Here is a 14577-nt window from a genome sequence, read left to right as displayed (position 1 = left end):
AACGACGCCATTTTGAAGAACTGAAGATTGATGGTTTAGAAGTTATAGTAGACTCTCGTTGTAAGTATAGTTACTAAACTAAGCAATCAACCTTTCTTACAAACGTTTTGGTTGTCACAAGTAACAAACCCCTTTGAAATTGATAACTGAAGTATTTAAACCTCGGGTCGTCTTCTCAAGGAATTGCAGGGAGGTATGATTTATTATTGGTTATGAAAAAAGGTATGTTTTTGGGGTTTCAATGTATAAGATAAGAAGCAACAATAGTAAATGGCAAAAGAAATAAAATAACTAGAAAAGCTCTTGGCAAGGTATTAAAACTGGAAGTCCTATCCTAGTTATCCTTATCAATTGTGATGAGGATTGGATTTTTCTCCCACTTTGTTAACCTCTAACTACGAAGGTAAGTTAAGTGGATGAATTAATTCGAATCCTCAGGTCCCAGTCTTTCCTTGGGAAAAGTTAGAGTTATTGGATCTCGAATTAATTCTTGAAGAATTCCAATTTTCAGTCAACACCTCGAGTTTGATAACTCAAGCGTCACCAATTATTTAACCCAAGCCAAAAGGGAAAATTCTAAATTAAATTAAAAGCATTCATGTAAATAAAGCAATCATAAATCTGACACATATCAAATTACGTCTAAACATAATTCAAGTCATAACATGGAAAGGTTCATAAGCCAATTGGGCAACATAATTCAAATACAAATAAAAGTATTAGAGTAAATAAAAGTAGAAAATAAATATTAAAGGAACATAGAACCTGGAATGAAGATGAATTGAACTAAACTAATAGAAATCCTAAAATCCTAAATCCTAAGAGAGAGGACAGAACCTCTCTCTCTAGAACCTACATTTAAATCCTAATAATTGTGAATTATGAATAACTTCTTGAGTCTCTGCATGTTCCTTGACTTTAATCTGTATTTCTGGGCCGAAAACTGGGTTGAAATGTGGCCCAGAATCTCTGCCAGTGACTTTTGTAATTCTGCAGATCGCGCACGTCACGCGTCCGCATCGTCCACGCGATCGCGTCACTCAGCGTTTTTTGTATCACGCGTGCGCGTCGTCCACGCATTCGCGTCGTTCGTGCAGCTTCCAATCCGCGCGGTCGCGTCTGGCACGCGATAGCGTTACTCTGATTTCTTCCATTTCACGCGGTCGTGTGAGTCATGCGACCGCGTGACTTCCCGCTGGTCATCTCTTCAATTCCTTGTGTTCCTTCCATTTTTGCACCCTTCCTCTTTATTCTCTAAGCCATTCCTGCCCTATGAAGCCTGAAATACTTAACACACAGATCAAAGCATCGCATGGTAATAGGAGAGGATTAAGATTAGCTAAATTAAGACCAAAGAAGCATGTTTTCAATCATAGAACTAAACTAGGAAGGAATTGTAAAATCATGCAAATCATATGAATAAGTGGGTAAAAAGCTTGATAAAACCACTCAATTAAATACAATATAGCCCATAAAATAGTGGTTTATCAGTTACCTAAAGAAATAATTAATCTTTTCAGAAGGCAAGATATTGCTTTCAATAAAAGATTTAAAGAGAAAATCCTATTGTAAATTTTATCAAGCAACTAACCATTCGACTAATAATTGTGTCTATTTCAAGGACTTGATTCAAGAGGCAATAATAGAAGGGAGATTAAAGTTCGATGATGGCAAGAAAGATATGAAGGTTGACTTTGATTCTTTCAATGCTAGTGCAAAATTTGTGTAGCCTTTCTTAGGGATCAGCATGGTTGGTTTTTCCTATGGATTTGATACAGCTTTGGGAGATTTCAAAACCAATGTTCGAACAGTGTATCCGAGTGTTGGTGAAGGATTGTTAAAATTTCTGATGCAGTAGAAATTAAAGGATCGAGATGTGTCTTTATGCCCTCAATGTAATACTGTGTTCGATGTTGATACTACATCCATTTTCGAGAAAGATTGAATGAAAAAAGAGTTAGCCCATAAAGAAGGACAAATTCGTCAGAGCCAACCTCCTCAAAGACAAGAGGGACAAAGGTTTGGTGTCCCTCAAAGGAATTTTTCCTCTTTAATAAGTCGTTCACAAGCTTTGAATGTGCAATGGATAAGAAATTGTCAAGAGTTTTATAATCGAGATGCGCAATATAGGCTTAATCCTCAGAGAGGTCATCAAGGTTTTAATCGAAGCCATTATCCATATGCTCGAGAAAGAGCTAGAAGAAACCGAGGTGGAAGGAATAGACGACAAATGGTGCAAAAGGAATCAATGAATTCTAAAGACAAGGGGACAACGCCTTCTGTTCATTCTCGAATAGTTTTTTCATCTGATGGAAAAACTGTTTCTAAAGAGATTCCCTCACTAGCTAAATTCGAAAAGGGCAATGCTAATATTGTAGCCCTAATTGATGATAAAGAAAAAGATGTTGATTTGGATGAAGAATATTTTGAGGAAGGTGATGAGAAAATAGTAAGCACTATCTTAATCATACCTACTGAATATTTAGGAGAATACAAAGAAAATCTGAATGAGGATTATGATGTAAAAGATGAAGAGGCTTTTTCTTTTATTCGATTAGAGGACAAATTGGGGTATTTCCAAAGGCCAACTGAAAAAGAGAAGTCACACCTTCGACCATTACATGTTACTTCTTACATGAGTGGTATTTATGTTAACAAAGTTTTGGTCGATAGAGGGGCAACAATTAGTTTGTTGCCAGAAAGGATGTTAACTAAGGTAGGGAAGCTTTCTGATGACTTAATCCCTATTAATATTTCAGTGACTGATTATAGTGGTGTATCAACTCCTTGATGGGGGGAAAATCGTCGGTAAACATTTTTACAAAAATAGTCGTGTTGCAAGTATAGTTCTAAACTGACAATTAAACCTCAATCAAATTTAATTTGTTTGTCACTTAAGCAAACCCAATAAAAATCAACCGAAGTATTTAAATCTCGGGCCGTCTCTCAAGTTATTGCAGGGAAGTGTACTTATAATTGATTATGGAAGAGTATTTTTGGGGTTTTTATAATAAGAAATGAGAATGTAAAATGGGAAGAAAATAAACTAAACTAAAGAAGCTCTTAGCAAGGACTGACAATTAGAATTCATATCCTCATTATCATCATCAATTGTGATGATAATTGCTTCGTGCTTTCACTTAGTTAACCTCTAACAATGAAGGAAAGTCAAGTGAGCAAAATCAACTTAAATTCACAAGTTCTAATCAAAGACTAGATTTAGTGAAGTCTAAGCCAATTAGCAATTTTCAATCACCAGTCAACAAAAGAGTTTTGATAACTCAAGAGTCTCTAATTGATCAATCCAAGTTAAGAATACCAAAATTCTAATTTAAAATCCTCCCAAGCATTTCATCAAACACTTGGAACACACAAAACAAAAACATAGAAAATTGACAAGACATAAGAAATTCTAAGACTACAAAAGCATGGAAATAACAATAACAAAGCAATTGAACAATAAGAAACATGAACCATGAATTGCACTAATGAAAGTTGAGAGTAACACATGAGTTCATAAACTAAATTAGCAAAATAAAAGAACCAATGGGAGGAATAGATAACTAAAGTACTAGAATAAGTCAGAGTAGAAGAAAGCTAAATTAAAGCAAGGTAGAATTCTGAAATTGAGAATGAACAAGACTAAAAACCCTAAAAACCTAGAAAGAGGAGAGAGACCCTCTCTCTAGAAAACAACATCTAAAACCTAATGTGTGAATAATGAGGTGTGTATGTATGATTCCTCCCATTCTGCCCACTCTGCAGCCTCTAAGCTTCATTTTTGGGCTTGAAACTAGGCCAAAAATAGCCCAGAAATTGCCCCTAGCATTTTCTGTGAATTGCAGCACGTGACGCTCGTCACGCGTACACGTCACTGAATAAAAAACTTGGTCACGCATATGCATCGTCCCACGGGTACACGTTGCTTGTATCCTGCGCCAGTCACGCGTACGCGTCATACCACGTGCGCATCGCTTCAGAATCTGAAATACTTAGTTTCTTGTGTTCCTTCCACTTTTGTATGCTTCCTTTCCATCCTCTAAGCCATTCCTGCCCTTTAAACCCTGAAAACACTCAGCAAACATATCACGACATCGAATGGTAATAAGGAAGAATTAAAATTAGCAAAATTAAGGCCAAAGAAGCATGTTTTCAATCATAGTACAAAATTAGGAAGGAAAATGTAAAACATGCGAATTATATGCGTAAGTGTGAGAATAATGAATAAAATTCACTAAATTAAGCACAAGATAAACCCTAAAAATGGGGTTTATCACTCCTACGAAAGGATTAGTAACTCTCCAAGTGCAAGTGTGGTCTTCATATTGAAATACTATTTTTGTGGTGGTGTCCTCGAAGGCTAGTTATAATGCATTACTTGGATGAAACTTGATTCATGGTGTTGAAGCTGTACCTTCGACCGTGCATTAGAGCATTCTTCTTTGGACTAATGAAGGAAAATTTGAAGTGATAGTAGATTCAAGGCTTTATATAGAACAGTTACATGTCAATTTTAAGGTGTTAATGAATCCACATTTCATGGTATTTGTTTGCTTTAATTTGGTGGATTTCATTAATTTTTCTTGCATTTATTCATTGAAATAACATATTTTATGATTTCTTCCTAAATTATTCTTGAAAGTAAAAAAAAAATTTTTTTAGGCCTTTTGATTGCTAAATTTTATTCACTTTAATTCCATTCGATACCTTGATGTATTTGTTGAGTGATTTCAGGTTTCCAAGGCAAAGTATGAACTGAAGAAATGAGAAAAGAGCATGCAAAATAGGAGAAATCATGAAGAAATGGAGTTTGGAAGTTTCAGCATCCATGCGTACGCACAAGTGAGATTCAGCAAGTGTGCGTACGCACCTGTGCGTACGCACAAGTCCTGGCACGTGACTCATTAATGAAAAGACGCTGGGAGCAATTTTTGGACCCTCCAAAGCCCAATCCAATTTATTTCTGAAGCTATTTTAAGCCAGTTTCAAGAAGGATGAAGGGGGGAGCATGTAGGGTAGCTTAGAACATGTTTTAGGTTTATTTTTCTAGAGAGAGAAGCTCCCTCCTCTCTCTAGAGTTTAGGTTTTCTTAATTTAATTTCTCTTTAATTTTAGAATTTGATTATTGTTTTAGTATAGTTTCATTTATATTTTCATGTTTTCTTGCCTTGATCTTCTTAGTTTCTTTTGTTATTTATTCAATTGTCACTTTGAGTTTATGAACACTTGTCAATTTTGGTTCCATTAATGTAATTTTGATGTTTTATATTTCTTTAATGCTTGTTTGAGTTTCTATTATCATTTCCAAGCAATTGGTAGTGTAGATTTTATTTTTATTATTGATGATTGGGATTTTTGATGGTATAGAATTTTACAAATGAATTCTCGTTGCAAGTATAGTTTCTAAACCAACAATAATCCTTTCATACAAAAGATTGTTTGTCACAAGTAACAAACCCCTAATTTTATAAACCGAAGTATTCAAACCTCGGGTCGTTCTCCCTAGGAATTACAATAAAGTGTCTTGTTATTGGTTATGAGTTATTTTGGGGTTTTGGATAAGAAGCATGAAAGTAAATGGCAATGAAAATAAACTAACAACTATAAAAGGCTCTTGGCAAGGTATGAAAATTAGAAGTCCTATCCTAGTTATCCTTCTCAATTGTGATGAGAATTGTTCATTGCTACCACTTAGTTAACCTTTACTAAATAAAGGAAAGTCAAGTGGATGAATTGACTTGAGCCACAAGTCCTAGCCAACTCCCAAGGAAAGACTAGCTTTAGTGCACTCCAAACCAATTAGCAATCTCTCCAATTACCAATCAACAAAGGAATTAGATAACTCAAGTGTCACTAATTACTCTACCTAGGCCAAGAGGAACAAAATCTTACTAATAGCTATAAGAGACATTTCATCAAACACATAGAGTGCAATACAAGTAAACACATGAATTTGCAAGAATTAAAGAGAGATCTAACTACAAAGGCAAGAGGTCCTCTTTTTGTAATCCGGGATCCCACACTTTGTTTTCACACCCATCTTGAGGTTGATCATCATTATTAGTCCATCCGGGTGGTAAGCAAGATGAATTCTCTATGAAGTGTCCAACAATCCTCCTAGACCCATCTATTTGAGCACTACTCCAACCTTTATATCTCATGTTTGATGCATCAACCATAATTAGCCTTGATTTGCAACGCCCACCACAAAACCTTTTCCGCTTACGCTTCATCCCACAAACTTCCCTAAGTTGGCCATCCGTTTCAAGCAAACCATATTCAAGTGGGATAATAAAACTAATAGAAATGAATTTCACCCACTCAAATGAAGGTGTAGATGGCAACCTAGGCAAAGATGCTTCCAAAGATCTTGACAAAGCATAACCAACCCTCGTTCTTCTATTTCTAGGGACTTCCATCTCTTCACAAGATCTCTTAATCTCAATCCTTTGTTCAACAATTTTATTAAAACCTTTTCCTTTACTCAAATCATAATAGGGAGGGTGAAAAAAATTTACCTCCTCAACGCCTTCAAATCCAACCGGAGAAGGTTCTTCATGCTCAAAGGATTCTTCACCACTAAGACTTGATGCTTGATCTTCATCTCCAAGGGAACTCAATTCTTTCTCTATCCCATCCAAGTCTTCATATGGAATATGCCTTGGAAGGTGTGCACTTTCCTCCCTAGCATCAATTTTAATCATCTTGTAGGGGTTTTCTTCAACTTTATGTTCCCATGGAGGCTCCGCATCTCCTAAGTCTTCTACCACTTCTTCCTTGTCTTCAACAATTAAAGCTTCCTCCAATTGTTCCAATACAAAGCAACTTCCTTCATTTCCCACCGGAGTTTCCAATCTCTCCTTCATGCTATGTTCTTCATTTGATTCTCCACATGTAGCCATGGGAGTTCCTTGAGTGTTCAAGCATTGGGAGGCTAATTGATTTGTTACCGCATCCAAGGCGGCCATGAAATCTTGCACATCCCTTTTCATCTCTTCTTGCCCTTGAACAAGAACACCAAGGGTTTCATCCATTAGAGATTGGGGTGGGTGGAAGGGTTCATCATTTTGGGAGAAGGGTTCATAATAGGAAGGTGGTTCTTCTTGGTAGATTTGTGGTGGTTCAATGTTTTCCATTCTTTCCACTTGTTGCACAACACACTCCATGGTTGCTTGAAATTGATCCAATGTTTCCTTGAGATGATCCCTTGACTCTTGTTCCTCTTGGATAATATGATTAGGATCATATGGCTCTTGGATCAATGGATATGAGTATTCTTCCATGGGAGGTTGTGGTGGAAAGTAGTATTCATCTTGTGGTTGAAAATTTTCGTATATTGGAGGTGGTTCATCTTGGTAATAATATGGAGGGGGTGGCTCTTGAAAATGTTGATGTTGGGGTGGTGGTAGCTCTATGTGTGGTTCATATGGCTCATATGGTTGTTGGTAGGATAGATATGGATTAGGGTCATATGAAGGTGGTTGGTAAAAAGAGGCTTGTGAGTATGGTTGAGAGTTATGTTGAGGATATGGTTCATAGGCATATGGTGGTGGTTCTTGAAAGTCACAAGGTGATTCACCATAGCCATTGGATTGGTATGCATAATAGAATGGCTCTTCTTCATAGTGCATTAGTGGAGGTTGTTGCCATGAAGATTGATCATATGCATATGGCTCCTCCCACCTTTGGTTGTCCCATCCTTGATGCATGTTGTCATTGAAATTCACATCTCCTACAACAAAGTTGTAATCATACTCATAGCCAAAATGAGAATTCATGGTGAAAAGAGAAAACAAAAATCAAAAGCTAATAGAAAATAAGAGAAACAAAATTCTACAAATATCAAACAAAGCATAAAAGCAAGATATTCACACTATTCACATATGTACAATAACCAATAACATAACACCATTGCAATTCCCCGGCAACGGCGCCATTTTGATGATTGAGATTTTTGATGGTATAGAATTTTACAAATGAATTCTCGTTGCAAGTATAGTTTCTAAACCAACAATAATCCTTTCATACAAAAGATTGTTTGTCACAAGTAACAAACCCCTAATTTTATAAACCGAAGTATTCAAACCTCGGGTCGTTCTCCCTAGGAATTACAATAAAGTGTCTTGTTATTGGTTATGAGTTATTTTGGGGTTTTGGATAAGAAGCATGAAAGTAAATGGCAATGAAAATAAACTAACAACTATAAAAGGCTCTTGGCAAGGTATGAAAATTAGAAGTCCTATCCTAGTTATCCTTCTCAATTGTGATGAGAATTGTTCATTGCTACCACTTAGTTAACCTTTACTAAATAAAGGAAAGTCAAGTGGATGAATTGACTTGAGCCACAAGTCCTAGCCAACTCCCAAGGAAAGACTAGCTTTAGTGCACTCCAAACCAATTAGCAATCTCTCCAATTACCAATCAACAAAGGAATTAGATAACTCAAGTGTCACTAATTACTCTACCTAGGCCAAGAGGAACAAAATCTTACTAATAGCTATAAGAGACATTTCATCAAACACATAGAGTGCAATACAAGTAAACACATGAATTTGCAAGAATTAAAGAGAGATCTAACTACAAAGGCAAGAGGTCCACAATAGAAAACTAAATCAATCATGAAACAACAAAGAACTTACCAATTGCATTGAGGAGAAATGTAGATCTACAAAAGAGAATTCACAAACTACAAACAAAGAAATTACATTAGAAGAAGAATTCTACAACTACAATAGAGGAGAGGAACGAAAATTGGAAGAGAGAAGAAGAAGAAATAGATCTAGATCTAAGAACTAACCTAATCCTAATTCTAGAGAGAAGAGAGAGCTTCTCTCTCTAGAAACTAACTAAAAGCTAAACTAAAACTAATTGGTAACTAACTTTATGGTAAAAGTATCTTGATTCCCCTTCAATCCTTGGCTTAAATAGCATCAGAAATGAGTTGGATTGGGCCCACAAGGCTTCTAAAATCGCTGGCCACGTTGTGCTTTAAGTGAACCAGGTGGCAGCAACGGCGCATGCGCGTACTATGCGCGTGCGTGCCACCATACGTATAGCAACTATGGCAAATCTTATATCATTTCGAAGCCCCGGATGTTAGCTTTCTAACCCAACTGGAACCGCATCATTTGGACCTCTGTAGCTCAAGTTATGGTCGTTTAAGTGCGAAGAGGTCGGCTTGACAGCTTTCTGGTTCTTTCTTTTCTTCACGAGTTCTCCAACTTTTCATGCTTTCTTTCTTCATTCCCTTGATCAAATCTTTGCCTCCTAAACCTTAAATCACTTAACAAACATATCAAGGCATCTAATGGAATCAAGGTGAATTAAATTTATTTATTTCAAGACCTAAAAAGCATGTTTTCACTCTTAAGCACAATTAAGGGAGAAGTTATAAAACCATGCTATTTTATTGAATAAATGTGGGTAAAAGGTCATAAAATCCCTTAAATGAAGCATAAGATAAACCCTACAAATGGGGTTTATCAATTATATTATAATATTTTTTCCTTTTATGCACACCAAGTGTTTGACAAAATGCTTGGCTTTGTTTTAGAGTAGTTTTATATACTTTTGCGTTGGAATTGGGGAATTAGGTGAACTTGAGTCATAGATGTCCATTCTAGATTGTATTAGGATTATTAGTTGGTTTGGTTTCCACTAACGCTAGTCTTTCACTAAGTTAATTAGTGAGTTGATTAGGATTTGTGGATTGAGATCAATTATGCCCTTTTGATTTATCCTCGATGTTAGAATTGATTAATTGGGATTAATTCTTCGCAATTACGATGTTTGTGGTCTATGACTAGGATAGGAATCCTTAATTCCCAACCCTTACCAAGAGTTCCTTTTTGCCACTTGAATTATATTTTTGAATTACTTACTTTGAGTTTTAATTCCTTGCATGTTTATTTACTTTCTTGCTATTTACATTTCTTGTCAATTGCTATCTCAACCCCCATTCCCTTATAGCCAATAATTGGGCACTTAATTGCAATTTCTAGGGAGAACGACCCGAGGTTCAATACTCTCAGTTTTTTATATTGGTTTGTTTTGTGACAATCTTTATTTAAACTTTGATTGAGAGGGTTATTTGTCGGTTTGGACTATGCTCACGACGGAATTGTTTTGTTAAATTTTCGAACCGACGATTCTTCTACTGTCAAGTTTTTGGTGCCATTGTTGGGGAGTTGCAATAATCTTACATTGTTGGTGATGAACGGATAATTTATACACTTTTTGGCATTGTTTTTAGGTAGTTTTTAGTATGATTTAATTAGTTTTTAGTTTATAATTATTAGTTTTTATGCAAAAATCATATTTCTAGACTTTACTATGAGTTTGTGTGTTTTTCTGTGATTTTAGGTATTTTCTGGCTGAAATTGAGGGACCTGAGCAAAAATCTGATTTAGAGGCTGAAAAAGGACTGTAGATGCTGTTGGATTCTGACCTCCCTGCACTCGAAATGGATTTATTGGAGCTACAAAAGCCCAATTGGCGTGCTTTCAATTGCGTTGGAAAGTAGACATCTTGGGCTTTCCAGCAATTTATAATAATTCATACTTTGCTCGAGATTTGATAGCCCAAATTGGCGTCAAAACGCCGGTCAGAGACCCTTTTCTGGCGTTTAACGCCAGAACTGGTATAAAAGCTGGAGTTAAACACCCAAACTGGCACCAGAGTTGGCGTTTAACTCCAAGAAAAGCCTATGCACGTGAAAGCTTCAATGCTCAACCCAAGCACACACCAAGTGGTCCCCGAAAGTGGATTTCTGCACTATCTACCTTAGTTACTCATTTTCTGTAAACTCTAGCTACTAGTTTTAGTATAAATATTACTTGTTCTCATTGTATTAGTAGTCTTGGTTATTCTGGTTCCCCATCTGGGGCCAAAACCAATGAACTCCATTATCACTTATGTATTTTCAACGGTGGAGTTTCTACACCTCATAGATTAAGGTGTGGAGCTTTGCTGTTCCTCATGAATTAATGCAATTACTACTGTTCTTCTATTCAATTCAAGCATATTCTTATTCTAAGATATTCACTCGCATTTCAACCTGATGAATGTGATGCTCCGTGACACTCATCATCATTCTTCCTTATGAATGCGTGCCTGACAACCACTTCCGTTCTACCTACAATAGCTTGAGTGTGTATCTCTTGGCCTTCTGATCCACGACACATGGTTGCCTCTCCTGACAACAGAGCCTTCCATTCCATGAGATCAGAGTCTTCGTGGTATAAGCTAGAATCAATTGGCAGCATTCTTGAGATCTGGAAATTCTAAACCTTGTCTGTGGTATTCCGAGTAGGATCTGTGATGGGATGACTGTGACGAGCTTCAAACTCGCAAGTGCTGGGTGCAGTGACAGTGCGCAAAAGGATCGATGGATCTTATTCCGACATGATCGAGAACCGACAGCTGATTAGTCATGCGGGAAACCGTAGAAGACCATTTTCACTGAGAGGACGGATGGTAGCCATTGACAATGGTGATCTCCCAACATACAGCTTGCCATGGAAAGGAGTACGCATGACTGGATGAAAGCAATAGGAAAGCAGAGATTCAGAAGGAATATAGGATCTTCATACGCTTATCTGAAATTCCCACCAATGAATTACATAAGTATTTCTATCTTATTTTGTGTCTTATTTATCTTTTAATTATCAAAACCCCATAACCATTTGAATCTGTTTGACTGAGATTTACAAGATGACCATAGCTTGCTTCAAGCCGACAATCTCCGTGGGATCGACCCTAACTCACGACCTAGTGCACTTGCTGGTTAGTTGCGCGGAGTTGTGAAAAGTGTGATTCACAATTTCGTGTACAAAGTTTTTGGCGCCGTTGCCGTGGATTGTTCGAGTTTGGACAACTGACGGTTCATCTTGTTGCTTAAATTAGGTATTTTTCTTTTTATTTTTTTCTTCAGAATTTTTAAGAATGGATTCTAGAGTTTCAGATGATGCTTTTATCATCACAAGAGCCTTTTTGATTCCCATCAATTTGGCTGTTGTATGTAATGCTTTGCTAAAGCTTGGCTAGCCATGTCTAATCTTTTTAGATTGAAGCTTTAGACTAACATTCCATGATTCCTGGAATTCTTATTAAAAATTTTGAGTTTCTTATTTTCTTTTTAAAAATAATTTTCAAAAAAATACAAAAAAATTTTATTTATAAAATATAAAACAAGAAAATAATATTTTGTGTTTCTTGTTTGAGTCTAGTGTCAATTTTTAAGTTTGGTGTCAATTACATGTTTCTATTTTTCTTGCATTTTTTCGAAAATGTGTTCTTGTGTTCTTCATTGATCTTCAAGTTGTTCTTGATGATTTTCTTTGTCTGATCTTTAAATTCTCTTGTTTTGTGTCTTTTGTTGTTTCTCATGTGCATTCTCAAAGTGTTAGTGTCTCTAGTATGAAAATTTCTAAGTTTGGTGTCTTGCATGTCTTTCTTTTCTCAAAAATTTTCAAAAATATGTTCTTGATGTTCATCATGATCTTCATAGTGTTCTTGGTGCATCTTGACATTCAAAGTGTTCTTGCATGTATTCCTTGTTTTGATCTTAGTTTTTCATGTTTAATTTCATTCTGTTGTTTTTCTCTCTCATCATTAAAAATTCAAAAAAAATTCAAAATCATGTCTTTTCAAGTCAATAATACAGAGAATTGAAGATTCAGAACATATAGCAGAGGAATCACAAAGAAAAAATTGGGCGTTCAAAACGCCCAGCAAAGAAGGATTTCTTGCGTTTAAACGCCAGCCAGGGTACCTGGCTGGGCATTTAACGTCCAAGGAGGTAGCCAAGTGGGCGTTAAACGCCAAAATGGATACCATTCTGGGCGTTTAATGCCAGGATAGCACCAAGGAGGTAATTTTGTTTTCAATTTAGATCTTTTTCAATTTTTCAAGTTTTAAAACTAATTTTTCAAAATCTTATCTTTTCATATCCTCTCTTATCAATCATATCTTTTTCAAAATCAAATCTTTTTCATTTTTCTTTTAATATTTTCAAAAATCCTTGCTAACAATTAATGTTGTGATTCAAAAATTTCAAGCTTGTTACTTTCTTGTTAGGAAAGATTTAATATTTGAATTTTAGAATCATATCTTTTAATTTCTTGTTAGTCAAGTCATCAATTTTAAAAATCAAATCTTTTCTTTTAATTTGTTTTTCAATCATATCTTTTCAATCATATCTTTTTAAAATCATATCTTTTTCAATCAAATCTTTTTCTCAATCACATCTTTTTAAATTTTAATTTCAAAATCTTTTTCTAACTTCTTATCTTTTCAAAACTACTATTTCTTATCTTTTTTCAAAACTACTTAACTATTTTTTCTCTCTCTCTCTCTAATTTTCAAAAACCCCTAACAACTTTTTCAAAATTCTTTTTAATTCACTAATTGTTTTAAACTCTAATTTTATTTTATTTAAAAATTTTCGAAAATTCTCTCTCTCCCATCTCTTTCTATTTAATCACTAACACTTATCCTCCTTTAATAATTCGGACGCCCTCCCTCTCTATAAGTTCGAATTCTTCACTCTACCTCATCCTTCTATTCTTCTTTTCCTCTGACACATCAAGGAATCTCTATACTGTGACATAGAGGATTCCATACTTTTTTTGTTTTCTTCTCTTTTATATGAGTAGTAACAAAGATAAAGGCATTCTTGTTGAAGCTGATCATGAACCTGAAAGGACTTTGAAGAGGAAGTTAAAGGAAGCCAGAGCACAACTCTCTAGAGAGGATCTGACAGAAATTTTTGAAAAAGAAGAAGACATGGCAGCCGAAAATAACAACAATGCCAACAATGCAAGGAAGGTGCTTGGTAACTTTACTGCACCAACTCCCGACTTCTATGGGAGAAGCATGTCTATTACTGCCATTGGAGCAAACAACTTTGAGCTTAAGCCTCAATTAGTTTCTCTGATGCAACAGAATTACAAGTTTCATAGACTTCCATTGGAAGATCCTGATCAGTTCTTAGCTGAATTTTTGCAAATCTGTGACACTGTTAAGACCAATAGAGTTGATCCCAAGGTCTACAGACTTATGCTTTTCCCTTTTGCTGTAAGAGATAGAGCTAGTATATGGTTAAACTCACAACCTAGAGACAGCCTGAACTATTGGAAAAAGCTGGTCAATGCCTTCTTAGCTAAATTCTTTCCACCTCAAAAGATGAGTAAGCTTAGAGTGAAAGTTCAAACCTTCAAACAGAAGGAAGGTGAATCCCTCTATGAAGCTTGGGAAAGATACAAGCAATTGATCAGAAGGTGTCCTTCTGACATGCTTTCAGAATGGAGCATCATAGGTATCTTCTATGATGGTCTGTCTGAGTTATCCAAGATGTCATTGGACCATTCTGCAGGCGGATCCATTCATCTGAAGAAAACGACTGTAGAAGCTCAGGAACTCATTGAAATAGTTGCAAATAACCAGTTCATGTACACTTCTAAAAGAAATCCTGTGAATAATGGGACAACTCAGAAGAAAGGAGTTATTGAGATTGATACTCTGAATGCCATATTGGCTCAGAACAAATTATTGACTCAGCAAGTCAATATAATTTCT

At 35.8% G+C, this 14577-nt stretch overlaps 1 non-coding gene across 1 annotated transcript; it reads right to left on the bottom strand.

Annotated features, from left to right (window-relative positions):
* Positions 1 to 14190: 14190 nt before the first annotated feature.
* LOC130977328 (small nucleolar RNA R71) lies at positions 14191 to 14298 on the bottom strand. The gene has a single exon (XR_009085024.1). It is a non-coding gene; the product is annotated as a small nucleolar RNA R71 (small nucleolar RNA).
* Between the last annotated feature and the right edge of the window lie 279 nt (positions 14299 to 14577).

Source organism: Arachis stenosperma, chromosome 4, assembly GCF_014773155.1.
Source record: "Arachis stenosperma cultivar V10309 chromosome 4, arast.V10309.gnm1.PFL2, whole genome shotgun sequence".
Classification (NCBI taxonomy): Eukaryota; Viridiplantae; Streptophyta; class Magnoliopsida; order Fabales; family Fabaceae; genus Arachis; species Arachis stenosperma.
Note: the sequence above shows the minus strand (reverse complement) of the source record. Positions and strands in the feature narration are given on the sequence as shown.